This window comes from Canis lupus, chromosome 15, assembly GCF_003254725.2.
Source record: "Canis lupus dingo isolate Sandy chromosome 15, ASM325472v2, whole genome shotgun sequence".
Taxonomy (NCBI): Eukaryota; Metazoa; Chordata; class Mammalia; order Carnivora; family Canidae; genus Canis; species Canis lupus.
The window spans coordinates 44,366,140-44,390,474 of record NC_064257.1 but is presented as its reverse complement, the minus strand read 5'-3'; the positions used below and the strand labels follow the sequence as shown (position 1 = coordinate 44,390,474).

At 40.3% G+C, this 24,335-nt stretch overlaps 1 protein-coding gene, 1 long non-coding RNA gene and 1 other non-coding gene across 10 annotated transcripts in view; 2 read left to right on the top strand and 1 right to left on the bottom strand.

Moving 5' to 3' along the window:
• Positions 1–24,335, bottom strand: part of LOC112654370 (uncharacterized) — a 100,216-nt gene that overhangs the window by 11,378 nt on the left and 64,503 nt on the right. The gene's annotated exons all lie outside the window — the stretch shown is intronic.
• ZNF827 (zinc finger protein 827) overlaps positions 1–24,335 on the top strand; it is a 166,937-nt gene that overhangs the window by 124,995 nt on the left and 17,607 nt on the right. The window lies entirely within an intron of this gene.
• LOC125752532 (uncharacterized) lies at positions 12,303–24,304 on the top strand. Its single transcript, XR_007402306.1, has 2 exons — positions 12,303–22,301; positions 22,791–24,304. It is a non-coding gene; the product is annotated as an uncharacterized LOC125752532 (long non-coding RNA).

The following is a 24,335-nucleotide window of genomic DNA, read 5'->3' as shown; positions in this document are numbered from 1 at the left end:
TTTTAAAGAGTTAATCCGACTCTTTCTTGTTTAATCTTTAAAGCCCAAATAAAGTCCCCTGAAGGGCTTAGTGGAAACAGAGAGGCCCTACAGAAAGATAAGAGAGGCAAAGAGAGTTAATTTAATTTGCTGAGTATTATTTTTATAGTGGGTAGAATCTGTGCATATCCTTTTAATAATTAATTATTGATAGTAAGTGTTGCCTGGTATTTGCCTCATTTAATCTTTCTTACTATTAAGTTATTTTAAAAGAGATTAGATTTCTATTATGTTTGGTTGACATTTTGATGTTCTTTCTCAATTATTTAAAAATGGCTATCTAGATATTTAACTGAATATTTATTGGAAAAAGGCTGCAAAACTCGACCTAATAAAAAGGCTCAGAAAGTTACAGAATTTGAAATCAGAAATTTTTTAAAACAAGACAAATTCATTATTTAGAATTCATTGTAGAAAAGAGAATGCCTTCATAAGAAAGGTGACTTTAGCTTCACATAAGAATTGCTCCAGTATTATTTGTAAAGAGCTATGTCAGGGAACTGTGAATTCACCAATAAAACTGCAAATTACTCTAACAGATGCTTACAAAGTGTGCCTAGAGGCTATTGTATATGTTCGTTTTGCCAGTTCTGGCAATGAAGATGAGATTTACAATCCTAAAACCACTAATGATGGCATTTTACAAATGTTATACCCAATTATATTGTGTAGACAAACAAATTCATTATTTACAACAGAATTCCTAAATATTTGTTATATACATGCATTACTGACGATCAGAAGAACTCATATTTGCTAGCACCATAGTATGAATCTTTTGCAGTGGGGGATTCGCCTCTGCCCCATTCGTGGAAATAGTATTGCATAAGGAATTTCTTTGTCTTCCATTCTTAGAAAGACCACCAACTACTAAATTATCAAAAACCTTATTACTAAGTAAGATCACTACCACCATCACTGAGGCATGCAGTTTCAAGACAACCTTTTGGCATATATGCCACATCTCACCTATCACCTCAGATGTTGAAATCCCTTTTTAAAAAATATTTTGTTGGGGCACCTGGGTGGCTTAGTCAGTTAAGCATCTACTTTCAGCTCAGGTCGTGATCCCAGGGTCCTGGGATGGAGCCTTGCAACAGGCTCCCTGCTCGGCTGGGAGTCTGCTTCTACTTCTGCCTCTGCTGCTCCCCCTTGCTTGTGCTTTCTCTTGCTCACCCTCTCTCTCAAATAAAATCCTTAAAAAATAAAAATAAAAAATATTTTATTATCCATAATATCTGAGGAAATGTAGCTTCTTCATAGATTTTTCAAGATTTGGTTATACAAAAATATTTTTCAGCCACTACATTTTAAAGTGGTTTTGGGAGTTTTGTTTTGTTTTGTTTGCCATCAGAATAGAATAGGTGATTCTCTAGTCTAGACCTACTGCCATACCATTTTTCAGCCAACCCATTCAGAGACAGTTTGCTGAGATAGGGAGTGAGATAATATGTTTCAATGATAAAATAAACAGTCCACTCCTTGCTGGCAAGCTATGAGGTTGACTACTTAATATGGGGCTAGAGAGTAAGTATGAATTGCAGTTTCCTCCAGGACGATGCAAGCAAGCTTCAAAATTCACTGGAGCAAGGGAAGAGGGTGTAGAGACAAACCTTTACCAGTTGGTAGTCCAGTGAGGTCCATTTTCATTTGTGTGTGTGCATGTGCATTTCCTTGTTCCAAACGAGAGCACACTGGTCAAAAATCTCTAAAAGGGCTTTGCAATTTTAAACAGAAATTTCTACCTAAAAGATTTTATAGCTAAAAAATGGAAGTTTTAGTCAACTAGTTGTACCCTCGCAATGGTGGCCCTTCTTCAGGGTAACACGCCATATATTAGAACAAGTCATAATAAAAAGAAATGAATTTAAGGATAACTGCAACCATTTTGAGAAAGTGGATTTTTTTTGTTGTTGTTTGCATAAATAACCCAACCAGGATGTTCCTGTGTGCTTAGCACACTGAATGCATTGAAGTCATTTTTGTTTTATTGGGGAACTGGGATAAACCTGCAGTTAGACCTTTGGGAAATCATTACTGGCTCAAGCTAAATGATACCGCTGACTCTATTACATTCTTAGAGTCTTGGGGAGTCATATACACTGATTCATAAGGAATCCTTTGATGAATTGGAAAAAACTCTCTGCTCAGAAGGAAGGCAGAGAAGACGCCTCACAGGTCAGATTTTGTGGTCAGCATTCTAGAGATGATATTAACTCCTCTCAGATTACATCCATAACACTTTCCAAATCCTTTTGCAAACAGCTGGATTCCAACATGACTCTTGGTTTGTGCAACTGAGAACTAGGAAGTGATTCTGATACACTGTTTCCTAGCAAAGAAGTGATTTTCTTACCCTCTTGCAGGTGGTAACAAGCTTGGGCTCACTTTTTTTTTTTTTTTTTTTTTTAAATTGCCGAGGTAGGCAGGATTAAAGAAATTTCTGGAAGAAAGACCTGTAAGTCTGCACTAGGAAAAGGATATTTGTTTTTTTATGTACCAGTTTTGATAGAGTTGGACTCTTAAGAGACTTTATCATAATAAAGTAAGTGGAATGATGTACTGAGATGGTATATCTTTCAAGCTTTTTTGACAAAAGCCCAGAGTAAATTTCATGTTTATACATGAGTGTGTGTTTCTATGTGCTAAATGACAATATAAAATATACAGAGAGAGATTGGTTGGTTAATAAATCAAACAATCTTTACATATGTACCATATGTAACATTTTCTAATCTATCCAATTTTATTTCACCATTTCTCTATACTGGTTGAGACCCACTCACTAAGGTCATTTCACGATCTGCCAGTGGGTCACAACTGGACATTCAGACATCACTGGGCTATAAGGATACCTAGAGTCTTCTCTCACCTTTGAGTTCCCTTCTGGCAAATCCCAGAACTACCATCTTTGGTTTTGACTCAGCAGGCTGGTTTGTGCCAAACACCTTGTGGATCCGAATTCCCATTTGTATTGAAATAATTGTAGTGAAATAATTGTAGTGAAATAATCACTCCAGAATCAGAATTTGCAGTTAATTTGAAGCTGTGCCCTGCTGTACTAAAAACAAACAAAACAAAAGAAATCAAACCCTTTCCCAGTGTGGTCTGGTAATATTTGGCTTTGTATCTAGGTAAGAAAGAGAAAGTAATGATTTTACATTTGAGTGAATTTCATTGAAGAACAAATGTTTCTGAATGGCTTTTCAAAATCTCAAAGTAATGTCAAAGTGGACTTAAGTGGAAGGAAAATGATAGAAGAAATGTTTAAAGTTCTGTCATTAATTGAACTATTAGGGTCCTTAGTACCTGAAACTAGTCTGGTTTTATACCTTGGATATAGGTAGCTATGACAATGCCCAGCCTTCCTTCTCATTCATGTGTTAGATAAGGGATAATTAACCCCCTCTCCCCAGTGTGTTGCCTTTAATTTCCATTATTGGAAATAATCTCTTCCTATGAATAGCAGATCACCGCTCCTGCCACTTCCACCCCCCACTCCCAACCTCCATGAAGGGTAAAATGCTCAGATTGAATTAATGGAAGTTTTTGTTTGCCAGAAATGATGGATTGCAGTAATGAGCTAAGATTTTAAAAGCATATGTAATACTGAAAGAGAAAAGAAGATAGGTCTTGGATTCCACCCACTCCAGAAATCAGCAAAAGAGAGAATTCTTTCAATTAAAACATAATGTCATTTTCATCCCACCCTTGGGGCATTACTTCTGCTTTGTTGATGAAAATGAACATCAAATTGATGGGCTTCCCACACCCTGACAATCAGCAATTATGCCAAAGGTGCTAGGGACCTTCCTGATGAGTGTAGTGATCCAAAAGAAATTCAAGGTGACAGCTTTTCCCTCACCTCACCCCCAGAATTCCACAGGTGACAGGCCTGATGTATCAGTTCAGAGTACATTTCTTCCCCCACTTTCTCATGGGAAAGAGATTTTTGAAGCTATTATTCGCTTTGAATGAGTAGATCCCATGGAACTTAGCAAAGTTCCATTCGCCAAAATAGATTCAATGCTAAGTATTCTGAGAGGTATCAAGGTAGAAAAACTTGACTGGTAGGGCTAAAAAAGCTTACATGTTTGACAATACCTGCAAATCATTCTCACTTATTACATATACATAATATCCAAATATGTGAAAATACGGTGCTCGCAACATATAGAGGCTAAAAGAAACTGGAAGCTGAATAGGGCAATGCTCTCAATTCTGAAGGGTCAGATTTTCAACTGTTATTAGAGTTTCTATAAAAGAATTCTCTTCATCCAGAGGGTTATTATTTTTTTTACTTCACATAATTATTTCCATCTTAACCTTGGATCGAGGAAGTTGGACTAATAGTTAAATGTGCTTGGAATTATGCCTCTGACTTTTTGACTACCCTGTGAATTTTCTTATTGAATGCTTGGTAAACTTAATTTGAAAAATAATAATCAGCTCATGCTCCTTGCCCCTGGTAATCACCAGGGCACCACTCTCATGAAAAAGTATATTAAGGATCTACCTGTCTGGATCCCTGCTAGAATTTAAATAGTCACAATCTCTGCTTTCCCAAAAGCTGCCACCTGCGATACATGAAATGTAGGGTTCTTAACTCGGGGTGATTTTGCCTCCCAGAGGACAGCTAGCAGAGTCTATGATATTTTTTTTCATTGTCATGACTAAGGGGAGAGATGCCACCGGCATCTGTTTGGTAGAAGCCAGCGATGCTACTAAACATCCTACCATGTGTGGAACAGACTCTATAACAAAGAATTATCTGGCCCAAAATATCAATAGGGCTGAGGTAGAAACTCTGCCTTAGGAGTTAGCAGATGTGTACAAAGGGCATGTTGAAAGCTTAAGCTCATTGAGCAGATATACAAATTAAATGATACCACTTCAACTGTGTGTAAAACATGTATTTCTAGAAAAATTTTAATGTTTCTAAATGACAGTTTGGTTATTTAATAGCTCTATTAACACTTGCACTTGTTCCATAATAAACAACTGGTCAATTTTGACACTATTTCAGTAGATCAGTAGTATGAAAAACAAGCATTAAACATGACAGGATCTTGTTCATGAATTATCATTAAAATCTCAGGAAACAGTTTGAGAGTCGTACACACCATAAACTAGCTGAACATACTTTAAATGATCCAAGACATTATGTGTATTTGTTAGGATAAAGTTTTGCCTGTAAAAAGGCCAAATAACAGTAGCTTAAAACCAGTAGAAGTTTATCTTTCTCTTAATGTAGCAGCCAGAGCAGAATCAGTGCGGGGTTACTGTGTGGCATCAGGGTGCTCAGGCTCTTGCTTTCTATCTTGTTCTGCCGTCCTTGGCACACGGTTTCCATCTCATGGTCCAATATGACAGCTCCAGTGCCCACCATCCCATCCATATCATAAATAGCAGGGAAGCAAGAAGGAAGTCAAGGGCATGATCCCCTTTTAAGGGCGAGATCTGGAGGCTGTGCACACCACTTCTGCTCATCCTCTTGTCCAGAGCTTGCTCACATGGCTATAGCTACCCGTTAGTTAGACTGACTGTTTTGTTATGGAGCCGTGTGTCCAGCTAAAACTCTGAGGTGCCTTTATTATTAAAGAAAGAAGAAACCCATGGATGTTGGAGGACAGCTAGCTGTCTCTGCCTCAAGTATCTTGTCTTAGGTTAATTCAAGGTCAAGGAACCCAGAGACTGCTTAATAATTCCAGTTGGCCTTTGGTGAGGATAGAGGTCATAGACTACGATGGTGTCCACCGTGGCCTGGTTTTTCACTCTGTTATATTAATCCTAAATCACATGAGAGGCAGTACTAGGGCAGGAGCTAAACCACCAGGGTTCAAATCTTAGCTCTGCCACTTGCTAGCTGAGTTGATTTTAGCAAGTTTATTTCCACTCTTTGTGCCTGGATTTCCTCCTTTTGTAAATTGTTAATGATGATAATCTCTAACTCACAGGGTTATGGTAAGGATTCCTGAAGTAATACATGTAGAATACTCAGAACAGTCTTTAACATAGTACCACTAAGAGCTCTAAACATCATTATTATCGTGAGGGTTCCTGCACCTGGCTAACTGATTTCTTATCAGCTAATTCAAGCCTTAATTTATTTTTTTTAGCCTTATCTTATTAAGCACAAAGATATCTATTAATTTCATTTGGTTTTAAAATCTCAATGAGGGCAGCCCCAGTGACGCAGCGGTTTAGCACCGCCTGCAGCCCTGGACATGATCCTGGAAACCTGGGATCGAGTCCCACGTCGGGCTCCCTGGGTGGAGCCTGCTTCTCCCTCTGCCTGTCTCTGCCTCTCTCTCTGTCTGTCATGAATAAATAAATAAAATATTTAAAAAATAAAATAAAATCTCAACGAGTATGTATTAATTTGATCTAATTTTGAGTTGTACCCTCACCCCTAACAAAGTATTAAAATGTGGTGTTTGACAAAACAAATGAATAAACAAATAAAAAGCAGAATCAGACCTATGAACAGAGAGAACAAATAGCTGGTTGCCGGGGCGGGGGGGGGGGGGAGGGGGGTGTTGGGGGCGGGGGGGGGGGGGCGGTGATGGGCAAAGTGGGTGAAGGATGTAGTGGGAGGTACAGGTTTCCAGTTATGGAATGAATAAGTCATGAGGATGAAAGATACAGCACAGGGGATATAGTGAGTGGTATCCTAAGAACCCTGTATGGTGACAGACGGTAGCTACACTTGTAAGGGTAGCATAATGTACAGAGTTGTGAAATCTCTGTGTGTACACCTGAAACTAATGTAGCATTGTATGTCAACTATATTTCAGTAAAAAAAGAAAGTAGGATTTTTTTTACATTTTTTAAATTTAAATTCAATTGGCCAGCATACAGTATAGCACCCCGTGCTCATCCCATCAGTGCCCTCCTCAGTGCCTGTCACCCATTACCCCATCCCCCAACTCACCTCCCGTTCTGCAACCCTGTATTTCCCAGTTAGGAGTCTCTCATGGTTTGTCTTCCTCTCTAATGTTTCCCCACTCAGTGCCCCTCCTTTCCCCTATAATCCCTTTCACTATTTCTTGTATTCCACATATGAGTGAAACCATATGATTGTCCTTCTCTGATGGACTTCTTTCACTCAGCGTAATATCCTCCAGTTCCATCCACTAAAGTAGGATTTGATATGAAATGAAGATAAAGCTAAACTGGGATTGAGGTAGATTTGAGCTAACTCATGAATCAGTGGATTGCCAGCTTCTTACAACGAAGCCACATCAGTGGACAAGCTAGTCGGTGTAGACAACTAATGTTCCAGCTGCTTTGTCAACATATAACCTTGCCTCTCATTTGTTGATTTCTCTTTTTATTATTTTATTTATTTTATTTTATTTTTGATTTTATTTATTTATTCATGAGAGACACACAGAGAGAGAGGCAGAGACACAGGCAGAGGGAGAAGCAGGCTCCATGCCGGGAGCCCGACGTGGGACTCGATCCCCGGACTCCAGGATCGCGCCCTGGGCGGAAGGAGGCGCTAAACCGCTGAGCCACTGGGGCTGCCCTCTTTTTTATTTTTAAGATTTTATTTATTTATTCATGAGAGACACAGAGGGAGAGAGAGAGGGGAAGAGGGAGAGAGAGAGAGAGAGAGAGACACAGGCAGAGACACAGGCAGAGGGAGAAGCAGGCTCCATACAGGAAGCCTGACATAGGACTCGATCCCGGGTCTCCAGGATGATGCCCTGGGCTGAAGGCGACGCTAAACCACTGAGCCCCCCACCCCTATCCCCACCCAGGCTGCCCACATTTGTTGATTTCTCAACAGAGGTCAGAGATTTCTGGTTTGATCCAACAAAGTACACTAAACTTGATAGTTTTCTTTACTTCTTAGTAAAGGAAGTTAAGAATTCACAAGAAAAACATTGGAAGTCAGAAGATCTACAAATGGCTGTAATTGTCTGACTTTCTACACTATTTTATATTTTAACATCTTGTAGCAGATATCCTTCCCTGACATCCTGTCTCATCAGCTCTAAGAAGCAAATGACTCAAAATAAAGTTAGAGTACCATTAATGCTGCAAACATGCTCGTGTGTGTGTGTGTGTGTGTGTGTGTGTGTGTATCAGAGAAAATCCTATATTGATGATAGTGTAGTTTGGCCCCTAAAACATCCATTGTTCATTGTTAGACTGTTGCATACTTTTTACTAGTGTAACTTTTGAAAGCCTGTGGCTATTTTACCTCTATACGGAGTGATAGAAATGCAAATCCTGTATATTGCTGCATTGGCACCGGATGTATTTTCTACAGGCTGTAACATACTCTGGAGTGAAGTTAGTGCGAGCAGCTGAACTTCTATATGCTATACATAAACCTTTGTCTTGATTTTCTTTTCTAAGTCCCTTTGGTCCTCACAACATAAAACTTAACAGGATGATTCTCTATCCATTTCATATTAAATTCAGTGAAGAAGGATGGTGGTGACTCCATAGCATTATTACTTTACCAACAAGAAATGACAAAACAATTTCATAAGTCCTATGGAAATGAAAATTATTTAGACTGACCTGTGCCAAAATATTTAGTAGGCTGGATAGTAAGCACTCAGAAGTCGTGTGGGTTTAACAACAGCATAATGGGAATTTTCAGATAAATCATTTCCATTTCTACCACAGAAGCTTTGATCTCTTAAAACTCAACATATTATAGAATAAGCTGAAAAATTATTCATGACTTAAAGAAACTGGTCTTAGAGTGTTAATTCCTCCAAACAGAAAAAGAAGAGTTCCATTCGTTTCTTCTTTCTTTTTAAAATAAATTAATACAGGAAACAGAAAGGCATAGAAGGAATGGATGGGAATGGAGACTGGTTGCCTTATGTTGGTGAACAAGCTCCAGTGAAAAGGGGACAAAATCCATTTCCCATAAGGCAGCATTTGTGAGTAGGGGGCTATGAATAAGCTCTTAAAAGTTTAGAGACTTCACAAATCTTTCCTTGGCCAATTTGAACAAAGCATAAGACTCATGTGAGTGACTAGGTAAATAGTTATAACTTGATAGAATGATAATCCTCTAACTAATATTATATAAGAACAGTAGAGGGAGTGTCTGTAAAAGGTCAGCATGAAACTTTTGAAAATAATTTTACATAAAGGCAAAGAGTCTGTCTTTAAGAGCAAGATCTGTACTTTCTCAGTTCTGCAGAGTCTTTTTTCCCCAGGACAGAGACTCATACTCTTACCTGAACCATATGATTTGTTTGTGGGAGACTCTTCAGCACCTCAGTGTTTGTTTTGGAATATGAAATCATACCAAGATTCCACTGATTAATACTTATTGCAAATGTAGTCCCAAGATTGTGTAACTTGGGGCTTTCTTAGAAGGACACCCCCAGTATGTCTACTTCTGATCAGTGTGTGTGGTTTGGATCTATGGATCTATGGAAAGGGGACAGCACCTACCATATAGGTCGTTGGGAAGAGCAATGATAGAACTTATTTCAGGTACTTTACAGAGTGCCTGGCACATCATTAACTCTCAATAAATTTTATTATTGGTACTGTTGCAAATTTCCTGCACAAGTGTTAAGAGGGTAAATGGAAAGATGATATCAACTTTTTAGAGTTGGTTAGAAATTCAATTTGCAACTGATGAAATAAAGTGTTCCTGCCACCCTTCTTCCCACCACCAGTTCACGGCTCCTGGCTCCTGGCTCCTACCACCCTCCCCCTCATCTCTTCTCTTCCCCACCTCCCCCTTTCTCTGCCACTCGACTAGTGTTACCAGTTTTCATGGCATCCTTCCAGAGATACTGTATATACAGAAAAGTGAAAACATATCTGTGTATATTGATATTTATTTTTGGAACATTTATTCATAAGCAGCCTTCACTTGAAAGAGTAAAAAACCCCCTTTCCAGCTGATAATTAAAATGGGAAATGAAGTAATCTCTTTCCTCTATGGTTGCAAATGGCAAGCAAGTTCTTCTACCCTGTGGAATCAAATGGTTATATCCTTCCCCATTTAACTAGAGATAGAGGATGTTAGCATCCTATTGATAGGATGCACATCGAGGCCCAAAGAAGTGGTTCAGTGGAGTCACGCTGAAGAATATTATTGTATTCAGTAGATCATTTTATCTCCATATAGAGACATGATTATTTAATTACTCGGCCAAATATATGGGTGCCCAAAATCAACAACCAACTCTCTATTATATATTTTTATATATTAGTTGACTGGCTCCATATTGAAAGGAAAATGGAAGCCTTAGTTGAAGACTGGTATAAGACACCCTACTCTAGCTGAACAGGTACAGCAAAGAATTTCAGAAAAATGACAGCCACTTCTCTTCTTTTATACATGCCCATTGCCCCACATAAAAGAACCTAATAAAACCGTGATTCAGCACTTCCACATTCTGTCCCTTAGGACAAAAATGGGTTAAAAAAGCACATTTATGATTATCATGGTGCCTTAGTAATGTGGTAATATTATCTGTAAGAAATGCAATGAGGGAAGCAGCAGCAGACGAGGTCACTCTGCATAAGCAGCTGATGGTGACTGGTGTCATCTGGCCCGTGCATGGTTAACAGACCTAGTCTAGGTATCATGGTTTGCCATTTTGGTTAAGCCTTCACTTCAGAAGAATAGGTGTGGGGATCCCTGGGTGGCGCAGCAGTTTGGCGCCTGCCTTTGGCCCAGGGCGCGATCCTGGAGACCCGGGATCGAATCCCACGTCAGGCTCCCGGTGCATGGAACCTGCTTCTCCCTCTACCTATGTCTCTGCCTCTCTCTCTCTGTGTGTGTGATGACTATCATAAATAAAAAAATAAAATAATAAAATAAAATAAATAATAAAAAAGAATAGGTGTGCCTGTCTGTTTGAAAACCTTCCCTTTGGAAACTCACTTTTTACCCAGGATTACCTCCCAAACAAGTATCTGGGATTTGGTGTTATTCAGTGCTCTGTCCTGCTGAGGATGTTATTGGTCTCTTGAGCAGTAGAAATAGCTCTGTGGATTTGGTCTTGATAAGTAAAGAGCTTTTCCATTGGCCTTTACCGTATCAGGTATGTGTGTGCTTTTTATATGAGAAATGTAGATATCTCTAGGAGTTTCACCTGACATTATCTCTTGTAAGATTAGAATGTGACCACATTTTCAGCTCTGAACACATCAACGGGACCTTGAGGCAAATTCATACGTTGAAAAAAAGAGCCATATGCTGTTAATCAGAATGTGGCAGCATTCCAATTCGAGGAGCATTTGTGAGTCCCCATATTAATATTAAATGTAAAAATCTTTGTTGATGCAACGTTAAGGTTACAAATGTGCACATGCCAAAATTGGGAAATAGCAGAAAATAAGATTCTCATGGTGACATCTGTTCTCCACTATAGTATATGTTCTATAATACAGTTTGAAGAATGATTAGTTATGCAAAGCCTTTGGTATGTGGTGTGATTAAGAACCTGAACTTCAGCATGTAGGGAAGCAGGAGGGATAAGGTGAAGACGTTACTAAGCTAAGACTGGTTCACTGCCAGTCAGGATTTTACGGTATGACTTTAAGCAATTAGTTGACCTGCACCTCAGGCTCTCTAGAAACTAGAAGTAATAATGTACCTTCTTTCTAGTTCTCCCTAGTTTACAGGAGGTGAGGCAAAGACTCTGCTGAGATGAAGTCTCCAACCGATGTTGAACTTTCATCATCAAAGTTAGAGGTAGTGGCTTTCTGTTATGGGGTAGGAAGTAGCACCCCAAAGAGTAGGACTTCTCAGTTTTGTCTATTTGCACGTAATTTATATTAATTTACATATATCATGCATCGATGCATATGTTCTCTCCTTTTCTATAATTAGTGAAATTTTAATCAAATCAACAAATATTTGTTGTTTACTATATTCAAGATCTGTGTAAAGACAAAAGATAAGTAGAGATGCTTTCAAAGACGACCAAGTCAGAATACATAAGTAAAGCACATACATAGCATCTGCAGTAATACAGGACACATAACAAGAATATATTGCTTTTTCAGTATGGTGGAAAGTAGTGCCTCTGTTTTTCCAAATCTATTATTTGATTTTTTTTAACAGTTTGAGTTATAGCTGAAATATTACATTGATATTTTTGTATTTAAGTTATTTTATTTCCTCTTCAATTTTCAAATTGAAATGGAAGATTCCTTTTTTTTTTTTTTTTTTTTTTAAGGTTTCTCCTTTGGCTGAACTACTTTGGAGTTGTATATTCGAGTATTATCTGTTTCTTAATATTTTCAGGCTATTAGATATTTACATGTCGGGTTTATGAGCAAAAAATCTATTTTTCATTCTTTCAATCCTGAAATCATTAAATAGAAGATATTTTCATTAATATAATTAGATTTTCCATTTATTTATGTTGATAATGGTAGTGCTGTAACTTTCAAATACAAGTTCAATTCTTCAGACCCCTTGTCAATAGGATATCTGTTTGGAATAAACAGATATTATTATGTTTAATATTATTAATATTATATAATATGTTTAATGTAAACATATTATTAATGTTTACATTAAACCTTCCACAACAGGGACATTTGTGCTCAAGGCAGCTGATAAGGCTGTATTTTCATCTGAGACCATAGAATACAGTGACACTTACCACCTGGGAAAGAGAAGAATTAAACAGGTGACCATGGCCCCCATAGGATTGGTCCAAATCAAGGTCATTAGCCTATGAAAATCTCAAAGCCAGCAGCTGTCAGCCTTTTTCTACTTTGATATAGAGACTAAAGGAGTGACACACCCCATGGACACACCTAGATGGTTAGTGCCATATAAGGGAGGCATAGAGTACACACTCTTCTAGATTAAGCATCCTGGGTTCAGATCCTGCTCTACCTCTAAGCAGCTGTGTGAGAACAGGCCAATTCCTTAATTGTTCTGAGCTTTGATTTCTCTCATCTATAAAATGAGGATAATAATGAGGCCAATCTCATTATTTGAAGTTTAAATGAAATAATGTAAGTAAAGGACTTAGCCTTAATACAATGCCAAGAACAAAATAAGTGCTAAGTAAATTTTAGCCATAGATATTCAAACTATTGACAATGATATTTGTAAGGAGACAGTCTGTTATATTTCTTTTAGAAATATTTACCAACTGTGTTACTTATTATTCTTGGTAACAAATTACCAGTGCTGCCAATCACTATGGCATATTTTCATAGGAAAATGCTAACAATTCTTTCCCTTCTTTCTTAGCTAACAAGGTATTTCCCGATCCTGTCTGTGATCCCTACCTGGGGAAAAAATCATTAAATAAACCAACAAACAGAAGTCTCCACTATATGAAAACACACAACTCTGTTTAATCAAATAGATAGTTATTTCTGGGTCAAGTAGAAAAATATTTGTGATGAGTATTGTATTGCCTTAAAATGTCAAAGCTGGCATCAACCAACACAAATTTTATAATGTGCTAAAGCCCAAGGTCAAGAGAAAGGCAAAATAGAAGAGTTATATTTTCTACTAATACAGAATTCAATAGATTAGCAGAGAGAGAAGAAGACTGAAAATTTGAAACTGGATGTAGTCACACAAGAATATTACAGTGTCTGGGAGCTGATAAGGGCTTTAAGGAAATTTAGAAATCTTTAAAGGAATGGATGATATGATCAAAGCTTGTCCGTAAGAAAAGAGGACTAGAATAATTGAGAATACCAGTGGATTCCAATCTTAGTGAAGAGAAGTTCAGAATCCCTTAGAGGCTTACTTGAATAATATTTGGAAACAGCTGTGACTTGAATTTTAAAAGAAACATACTAAATATTTTTAAAGTACTCTAGAGGTGTGATGCATAGTGCATCATACAATTTTAGGAGTAAGTGGACTTTAAAAATCTTCGTACCTTAGGAGATATTTTTGAAATTCTGAATTTTCTTTTTTTTTAATATTTTATTTATTTATTCATGACAGAGAGAGAGGCATAGACACAGGCAGAGGGAGAAGCAGGCTCCATGCAGGGAGCCTGACGTGGGACTCGATCCTGGGCCTCCAGGATCATACCCTGGGCTGAAGGCAGCGCCAAACCGCTGGACCATCAAGGCTGCCCAAATTCTGAATTTTCATATTTTATCGTACTCTGCTATTTTTCTTAAGTTTATTCATTCCCTCATCTATTCAATAAATACGTATTGAGGATTGAGCACCTAGTTCAACACTAAACAAGAAAAGAGGGAATTCTATTTGCCCAAACAATGGCAATGCTTTTTTTCCCCAAGATGTTCTCATGTGTGCCCATACTTTCTAATAATTCGTAGAAGGAAACTCTTTCAGATTTAAAGATTTGCCATCACTTACTACTCGGTGGGGTAGCTCCACACTTGAATGGCTGTTTTTTTCCCTTCCCTGGGACAAGTTGTAAGATCAGTCATTATAGGGCCTCATTCTGGGGCAAGTGAAAGGTGACCTGAAGGGAACTTGGTAATTAAAATTTACATAATTGGTGGTCAGAGTTTTGATATGTAGCAAGCCACCAGCAGTCAAGAGCTGGGAAAAAGCCGGAAGAAATGGGCAAGAGAAATGAGGAGGAAGCTCTGAAGCCACCACTCTGTCCATTTAGGTCCTGGAGGAAGTGTTTGGGTTGCCCCAGTAAAGCCCCCTTTAAATTTATGTGATCTGTGATCATAGATGCTTATTCTTTATGGTTGGTGAATACAGAAAAACTTAATGTAGAACAAATCAAGACTGTGACAGATTTGTCCCTGGTAAAATAAACCAAAAGGCCTGCATTTTCTTCTTTGATCTTACAGTAAAGAATAGTGTATAACGTAATGAATGGTCAAGGATATGGGCCTTGGTGTCAGATAGACTTGGATTTGTGGTAGGCTGTCACTTACTAGCTAGGTGACCTTGAATTCATTGTTCAACGCGCCTAAGCCTGCTACTCCCTTTTTTTAAATTTTTTTTTGCAAACTGAGAATGGTAATATCAGTAATGCATAGTGCTGTTATAAGGCTCAATATATAATATGTGTAAACTGCATAGTACAGTGGCTCACACAATGGTAAGCCCTCCGTAAACATAAGCTATTGTGTTAATTATGCATTATCTCCTTGATATACTTTTAACAAACTCTAATACTGTTTTGCATAACGGAGATAAACTTTCAAAATGGGGTGAAACTAGTTATACAGTTTTACCTTTATCTGTTACAATTATAGCTTAACCACAGTGACTTAACCAAGTGGGGGTCTGTTTTTTTTCACACAATAAGGAATTCAGAAATAGACAGGATAGGGCTGGTGTAGTTGTCTGAGCACCCAAGCTCCTAATTTTCTGCTCTACCACCCTTATTAGATGGCTTTATCTTCATGGTTGAAAGAGGGCTGCTCTACCTCCAGATATCTGAGGAAGAACAGCCCAGGGTGACAAGATTGTCATTTTTTCCGGGAGTTGGGGGAATGTCCGAGAGACTCACCCTAGGAACTCCCACCTGTATCTCATTGGCCCGAACTATGTTTCATGGCTAGCCTCTAACTGCAGTGGAGGCTGGGAAAGGAAGAGCATGTTTACTGGGCACATACCACCCTTAAAAAAAAAAAACAAAAAAAACGGTTGTATCTCAGATATTATGTAAGCAATCAGCATTGTCTGCTACAAAGCCACAAGAAGGACACAGCTCCCAAGCCTGATGGTTTTCTAACAAAGATTTATAAATATCCTCAACATTGAGACATTCTGAGGACATCTGCTGAGACTTTACATCCTCCAGTCATCGTTAGGAAGAGAGATGGTCACTGATCTATGATTTGGCAAGATAATAACCAAAGTCCATTAGATGTGACTCCTAAATCAATACTCTCCGTTGGCTTTCATGCTGCAATGCAGAATCAGGTTGCCATTTAGTTCAATAGTCATGATCTTGGTGATATGACTCATTTATTCCGTAAGCATGTATTGAGGACTCACTGAGCTTGGAAATACAAGTAAGGGGAAAATACAGAAGCAACATCTGAAATCCCAATGGATTTTTTTTTAAGGTTAAGTTAGATGACAGAGGCTGGCAGTGAAGCTCCATGTTTGGATGCTTAGAGAAGTTCGCTAAAGAATTCAATTCTATGTGATCAGCCTCCCTGGAATTAGGCATACCAAGTCCTAGCCATTTTTGATTACCAGAGGCATTGAAGTTCAGTTTTCTTCTATTGACTTAAAATGACCTAAACAAACAAACAAACACAGATGCAGGAAGCATCTATGAATCTTTACCAGCTTAAGAGATTACAAATCTAAGGATTCCATTGAGGCTAACTGTTGCCCAGCACTAAGCAAAAAATGTCATCTAACTTTTCTGAGTTGATCCCAGGATGTTTATCAAGAACCAGTTTCACAAACCATTCTTGGTTGTAGACTTTGGCACTGATTTTTCAAGGCTGAAAGGAGCCTGAATGAAACCTAGAGACAATTGCTTAAGTACTCTGGGCTTAGTTTCCTTAAATGTAAGAAGAGAACTTTGAAGAAGAGGATCCTTAAGGTTCTTCCCTGACCTAAGGTTTGGGGCAGAATAAAGCCTTCATAACTTGATTCTGGTACTCAACCTTGATGCTGGTCCAGGTTGTGGGGTGCCCTGGGGTGGGAGAGGGCCTGGAATTTGGTGTTATTCAGTGCTCTGTTATTGGTTTCTTCCTCATTGAAATACAAGATTTGGATTCGAAGGAATCTGCATCCTTTACTTGATCCAATGTTCTGTTGAGTAGAGTTGGATAGAACTCGCTCCCAAATTCTACCAGCCAGGGTTTATTTCATGGAAATTTTTGGAGGAATGCCTGATGGGTTTCATCTTCCCAGGACCTGTGCATGGATTCTTCCAAGTTAGTTAAGAAGTAAAGTTTGAAATGAGCCTAAAGAAGATCAAGCCTGTGAACTCTTATGCCTAAGAATCGCCACCCAATGTTTTTAATTGGGCACAGATTGGCCAAAACTATCACTAAATTCTGCTATCTTAGCTGTTCGTTGAATTGACATCTTGACCTGCAAAAAATTCCCATGCTTTGGAAGAGTGTTTGAAATGGTCCTCAAAGGGGATTTGGTTACACCAAGACCTGCAGAGAGGTGATCCTAGGGAACCTTATAGATCTGGTAGGACCAGCCAAGTTACCCCAAGTTGAAGTGACCTTTAAAAAGAAAAAAAGGCTATAGAAGAACTGCAAGCACTGAAGCAAAGATGCCAACCCACCAGAGTCCTTCACCACAGCTGACTCCTTAATTCATAAGCAGCCCTCAGAAGGTGGCAGCTTATTTTAAGCAGAGGCCTGCAGAGCCATGAAATCAAAGGACAGAGCCCATAGGGCCAGGATCTAGCCAGATAATCACCTATCTGGGATTCTGATGGTAAATGCACAGGATTGCAGAATTTCAGTTGAGATAGGCCTTGAAACTCCAGGCTTGACAATGAAAGAAAGAAATGATCAAAATACCATCTGTCATAATGGAAAACGCAGGCAGCCCCAGAGCCTCTTCCTCATGCGGCAGCCAATGCAGATTTCGTCAATCTGGACACTTCTTTATGCGTTGAGGTCACATTTTGGCCAATCTTTTGCTTACGGCTTGAACCAAATAAAGCCTTCTCATCTCCGCATTTCCCTTGCCAAAGTCAGGTTGAGAGATGGTTCTTTGAGAAGATTGTTTTGGCAGGAGATACAGAGATCTTCTCACACTGCAAAATGCACCAACAAAGCCAACCAGTTCACTAGTCGGGGGCTAAATAGTGTTCAGATGGAAAAGAAGCAAACTCAAGTCCTTTCCTTTGCCCTGCTTGATCTTTTTTTGGTATGCCTTGGTGGGGATGGGGGTGGTGGTGGTATTTGTTTGTTTTACCAAAAATGCTCCCCAAGTTTCAATGAAAGGTACAAAAGAATTTTCTTCAGTAATAACTAGTTTATCTCAGAGGGAATTGGCTTTTAGGATTTTCCCATTGGATCTTTCTCTTATTCCTTCTTTATTCTGACTCTTGACATACTATAGTTTCTAACTTCTCTCTGGCTAGAAATATTCTAGGCTGACACTTTCAAGAAGAAAAACGGAAAGAAATCCTGGTGTCTGTGAATTGTTGCTAAATCTGCACATGTCCACTTGTAACCAAGAATATTAAACTCAGAGCCAAAGAACAGGAGGAGAAGAAAAATCCCTTCCTTGCTTGTTGTAGATGTTGGCATTGATCCCACAAAGCTTGGAGGAGCTTCAGTGAGTCCATGGGTCTGAAGTCTCTGCTCTCCCAGATTCATGAGCCAGATTACCTGGGGCAATTTACTTCTCTAGGCCTCAGTTTCCTTATAAGTCAAAAGAGAACATTCAAAGAGAAGATCCTTCATCTGCCTTCGGCTCAGGTCATGATCATGGGGTCTTAGGATTGAATCCCACATCAGGCTCCCTACAAGGAGCCTGCTTCTCCCCTTGCCTATGTCTGTCTCTCTCTCCGTGTGTGTCTCTCATAAATAAATAAATAAAATCAAAAAAAAAAAAAGAAGAAAAAAGAAAGAAAGAAAGAAAGAAAGAAAGAAAGAAAGAAAGAAAGAAAAGAAAGATTCTTAAGGTTCCTCCTTGAACTAAGGTTTGGGGCGGGATGGAGTCTTCGTTACTATGAAAACCCTGATTTTGGTATTCAACCCTGTACAAGTTGTGGTGTGCTTTGGAGTGGGAGAGGGCCTGGAATTTATGCCTTGGTTTCCTCCTCACGGAAATGAAAGAGATAGATTCGAAGAAATCTGAGTCCTGTACTTGATGTAATGTTCTGTTGAGTAGAGTTTGATAGGACTCGCTCCCAGATTCAACCAGCTGGGTTTATTTCATGGAAATTTTTGGAGAAATGTTTAATAGGGTTCATCTTCCCAGGACCCATGCATGAAATGAAATGTGTACCCTTGGATCACCGGGTCATAAGAGGCACAGTTTGGCATACCATCTCTTGGTCATTATGAACGAAGGGCCATAGTTCATCATAAACAGGAAGAGCTGAGACCTTGAGGTAGGGCTGCTAAGATAGAGACTCTCACTAGGTTCCTGTTTTTCCAACTGTACTATGAGGATCAAAGTACTTGCTCCTATATATGTATTTACTTCATGTAAAACAAAAACTTGTTTAAGAAAGAGGGAAAGTCCCAAACAACAAAAACCACAGGTGGGAAAGTAGAGAGAAAACCATTTGATCAGATAAAACTGAGTAGAAGGGAATTTGTGGAAACAATGAATGGATATCCTGGGATCACAGCCTAAGACTATGAACATAAAATAAAATGCTTCGTAGAAAACAAAATCCTCTGAGACTCTATATCAAAAAGACATCACTAGATGAGTACTTTGCCCTAGAAGAAATGAAATCCTTATTCACAGCTCCTTAAAAATAGTGAAACAAATGCTAAGGATATGGGAATAAAGATAAAGAAGAAAATGTTTTGGATCAGTGGTACCTGCGCCAGAAACTAATCCCTGTCCCAGCTGAAGGAAGGGAAGAAAAAAAATGTTTTAAAATAATACCTATATTCCAAACTAATTCATGAGTATGAACAGTTTAAAAGCAGTTCCTGGGGATCCCTGGGTGGCGCAGCAGTTTGGCGCCTGCCTTTGGCCCAGGGAGCGATCCTGGAGACCCGGGATCGAATCCCACGTCGGGCTCCCGGTGCATGGAGCCTGCTTCTCCCTCTGCCTGTATCTCTGCCTCTCTCTCTCTCTCTCTCTCTCTCTGTGACTATCATAAATAAATTAAAAAAAAATTTTTTTTTAAAAAAAGCAGTTCCTGTTAAGTGGAATTTTCTGTTAAATGTTACACTGCATTAAAAGTTTTATAAAGCAAACTCCTTATTAATCTAAAAGAAACTAGGTTTTGTTTTTAGCAGAATAGAAGATAATTGAGGTGGAAATGTGCTCAGGTGACAAGTGACTGCACGCTGTTGCTACTGACAATGAATGTGAAGAGTTCTTCATAGGGTGCTGGAGCTTTGTGGTTAACTGATAAACAATATCTGCCAGAGAGTTTGTCTTGAAAAGAATAATCTTCTGGCTTGTTGTTATTGGGAGGAAGAAAGGATATAGAACCTTTGGAGTATGGCTCAGACCTGCAGATATTTTCACTAATAAAATCTTTAAATCACAGTTCTTGGGTTGAGTTAAAACACCTATTCAGAAGGCAAGTAGCCTTGTTTTCACCCTGAATTGGCCATAAACCTTAACATATGCTGTCTCCAGGCCTCAGTCTATCCCACTATAAAATAAGAATAGTGTTTATTCCCTGCCTTACTTAGATTTTCATTCAGCCATTCACGTACGCAACACATAGATACTACATCCTTATTATGTATCAGGCACTGTGCTGAGGATACAGAAGTAAATCATGTAGAACCCCTTCTGCTCAATGACTCACATTCTAATAGGAAAGAGAGGCCAGAGAATGCACTTATCGAGCACTACTGCATACTGGACTCACTGGCTGCTTTATGTGAAAAAGACATATGTAATATAGAAGGTGTGTAAACAAATAATATAACAGGTAAAGAGGTGCAATGAAAGTGCTCGTAAAAGTGCTTTGGGACTGAGAAGGGGAAATGACTAACTCTCCCTGGAGAATTGGGAAGGCTTTACCAAAGAGATGAAATCTGGACAGGGCTTGAACATGAGCAGGACTTTGCCGTGCAAAAGAAATGCTAAGATGGGGAGTGGTTTCTGGTGCAGGTACAATTGATTCAAAAGTACTGCTGGCTTAGAAGGGACTGGTCTGTTTTCCAGAAGGGCAAGTAGCCCACTCTGCTGAGTATCTGGCTGGTTGGGGGTGAAGTGGGGAGCTGAAGGTGGGAGGTGGGTGGAGGAGGATTGTCAAGGATTTTGACACTCTTCAGAAGGCACGTGAAGGAAGGAGCTTGGCCTGGAGGGGCCGTTGGGATACTGGACAAGACACATCAGATTTGTGCCTTCAAAAGACCATTCTGAAACCAGTGACGGGAGCTATTGGAATGGGGAGGAGCTGTTCCAGAGGCTTTATTAGCAATCCTGGTGAGAGAAGAGGACTCCATTCAGGCAGTGCAGTCAGGTCAGTCACAGAAAGATCTTTCAGATTTGTTTGTTCGTTTCCAAAGATTTTAAAGAATCAAATAATAGAAAAACTTTACTTAAAAATATGTCAATCTTCACTCCACAGTGTTGTCTACACACACAAATTGGAACCTGAAATCTCTTTGTTAAACCTGTAGCCTGTGACCACAAGTGATAGCCAGGCCAACTCATTCAAGGCCCAGGACAGCGATGGGGCTGGGCGTCTGCATCTACGACTTGGGATACTTGCTGCTGTCCCACCAGTGGTCTCCCTAATGTAGGGTTCCAGTCACTATTGCTAATTCATAGAGACCAGTATAGGCCTACGTATCCGTTTTTATAAATGTTTCCTTACCATTAAGTTCACAATTTAAGTATTATTAAATATTAAAGTATTATTAAAGTTTTTGTGGGGGTGGGGGGCATCTGAGTGGCCCAGTGGTTGAGCGTCTTCCTTTGGCTCAGGGCATGATGCTGGGGTCCCGGGATGGAGTCCCACATCCGGCTCCCCGCATGGAGTCTGCTTCTCCCTCTGCCTGTGTCTCTGCCTCTCTCTGTGTGTCTCTCATGATAAAATAAAATCTTTTATTATTCATCTGAGAGCGAACTGGCGAGAACAGGGGAAGGGGCAGAGGCGGATGGAGAAGCAGGCCCCCCGCTGAGCAGGGAGCCCCATGGGAGACTCCATCCTGGGACCCCGGGATCAGACCTGAGCCGAAGGCAGGCGCCCCGGCGTCATAAAGGACTTGTGAGCCCCGGAGATCACCCAGAAGGAGAGGCGGCAGGTGCCGCTGGGTGCCTGCGGCGCGGTGGGCGGCTCTCGGGGAAGCTGGGCCTGTGCGGCTGCAGAAAGGCGCGCGGACGCCTGGGCGCCTGCCCTGCTGGGTACCAACCTTGGAGCCACACGGACAGCTTCCGGCGACTGGCTCGCTGCGGACTCCAAACGGACTCTGCGCTTTCTCACGCCGCCCCGCCCCCTCGGAGCCCCTGGGCTCCCTCGCCTGCGCCCCGATGGCAGCTGCTGGTGCCCGCAGCTGCCCAGCCGCTTCCAGAGGCCCGGGGCTGTTCTCCCTGCTGGGCTGCAGTACGTACTCACAGTTCTAGGAGTTTCCTAAGGCCCACAAAGGGAATTGGACTTCTGATGATGCTTCAACTTCTCAAGTGTGTGACTAATGCTTGAAAGAATTATTAGGAGACTTCTTTATTTCTAATTGCATCTACTTGTTCGGTATGTGACCCAATTAATTCATTCTTGTTGTGAATGTTATTGGAAGACCCTGTACCCTCTTGACCTCTCCTTATAATTATGACCGGGGTCCTCCTTTGAAGCACCATCTGGATTACACGCTTAACAGGAACTAAAATGCCCTCTCACCGCTGCTTGGGCCTAAGGACAGTCATCCAACAGTGGTTCTTGTGTTCTCAACCACTCAGTAGCCAGTACCTCCCTTTTGGTCTCCGTGCCCCCCCACCCCAGTCCCACCCCATCCCCGACAGGGTTTTAGCTGCATGGTCCTACTTTAATAAAACTGGCTGTTCTCCCCGAGGCCCAAAGAGCTGTGTTTTAACAAACACAGATAAATCAATAAATGTGCCTTATCAGTGTTGGGATTGCTGGCAGGTGCCTCAGAGCAAACAGGACTGCGATGCCATCATCCTCCTGGTCCCCTCCTCCACCCCCCCAAACACACTTGGATTTGTTTCTGCTTGTCTGTAGATCACACTGTCTGGCACATCTGCATTCAAACAAAAACTGATCCCGCCCGCTCACCCCAATGCAGGTGGAAGCCCGTATCTGGGAAGCAGTGTTAACCCAATTGTGAGAAATAAAGTTCTTTCTTGTGATGTCTCTGTCCAGTGGTCTCAGCATTTTCATCTGCATGGATCCTTAGAAAAAGTTGTACCATTTAATTCTCACCACTTGGCATCCGGTTCTATAAAGCAACATCTAATACACTTTAAGAAGTTTCACAATAATTTCCTAAAGTAAAGGACAAGCTGTCAATTCAGTAAACTGTTTTATTCTTCAGAGTGAGGCCTAAAGGCCTCTTAGTGGCCCAGACAAGTGTCCTCATTAATGTGTCCCCTTCACTCTTTTTTGGGGATTCTGTCACCCATCTCCCTCTATTACTGTAGAAGTTATGTTTGTGCAGCCCATTACAGTTCAGTGAGAAGAAATACAGATGAGAAAATCAGAGGTAATTCTATGGACGATGATGAGAAGTTAAAAACTTTTTAAGATGACAAGAAGGTGTATTAATGTCCACACACCTCAGTCATGGCTGTGAATTATGTACAGATAACTGGCAATACTCATCACTTTCCCCAATAGGATGAGACCTTTGGGGAAATTCTAGTTGTGGAGTAGTGTCTGAGCCCATTCAGGCTGCCACAACAAAATCCCACAGACAGGCTAGCTTATAATAACAATAGAAGTCTATTGTTCACAGTTCCAGAGCCCCAAAGTCTGAAATCAGGGTGCCAGCATAGTGAAGTAAGGGTTTTGTTCCAGCTCTCTATTGCTCACTTTGTCTTCACAGGGCAAGAAGGGCAAGAGAGTTCTCTGGGATCTCCTTTATAAGAGCACTAATCCCATTCATGAGGCCCCGCCCTCACCACCTCGTCACCTCCCAGGGGTATGACCTCCTAATACCATCACTGTGGGCAGTAGGGTCTCAATACATGGATTTGGGGGAGACACAAACATTCAGACTACAGCAAGAAGGATGCAGTTAGCATCTCCGTGTCCGTGTAACACATTAAGTTCCTCATTAAGGATTTTGCCCCACCCCGGACATAGGGCAAAACGTTTCTTCATAAAGGGCAGTGAAAGTGTATTTCCTTTAAGGGATCGAACCATTTGTTTTTCCATCAGAGTCCGAGATCCAGCCCTCTTTATTTACCGTCTTGTGGCAAGAATGTGCATGTCTGGAGTTCTGACATGCGACTCAACCAACCATTTGCTCACTTACATATGTTGAGTACCAACTGTATACTGGGCACAGCGCTAAACCCTGCATTCAACCTACTGGAAGGTTTGGTTGGCTGACCTTTAGTGACAGAGAAAACACGGGATTCTTGACTAGAATTGGAATCCATTTGCCACCACAACTTTCAAGAATAGCCTTCTTAGAAACAGGAAATGAACATGAAGCCTGGAGTTTCCTGGGACTTACTGGCAGTGCCCAGCCACAGTCTTCAGAAGGAAGCCTCTGCTAAAGTCCTGATGAATTTTGACTAAAATGAAATTTGTTCATGATGC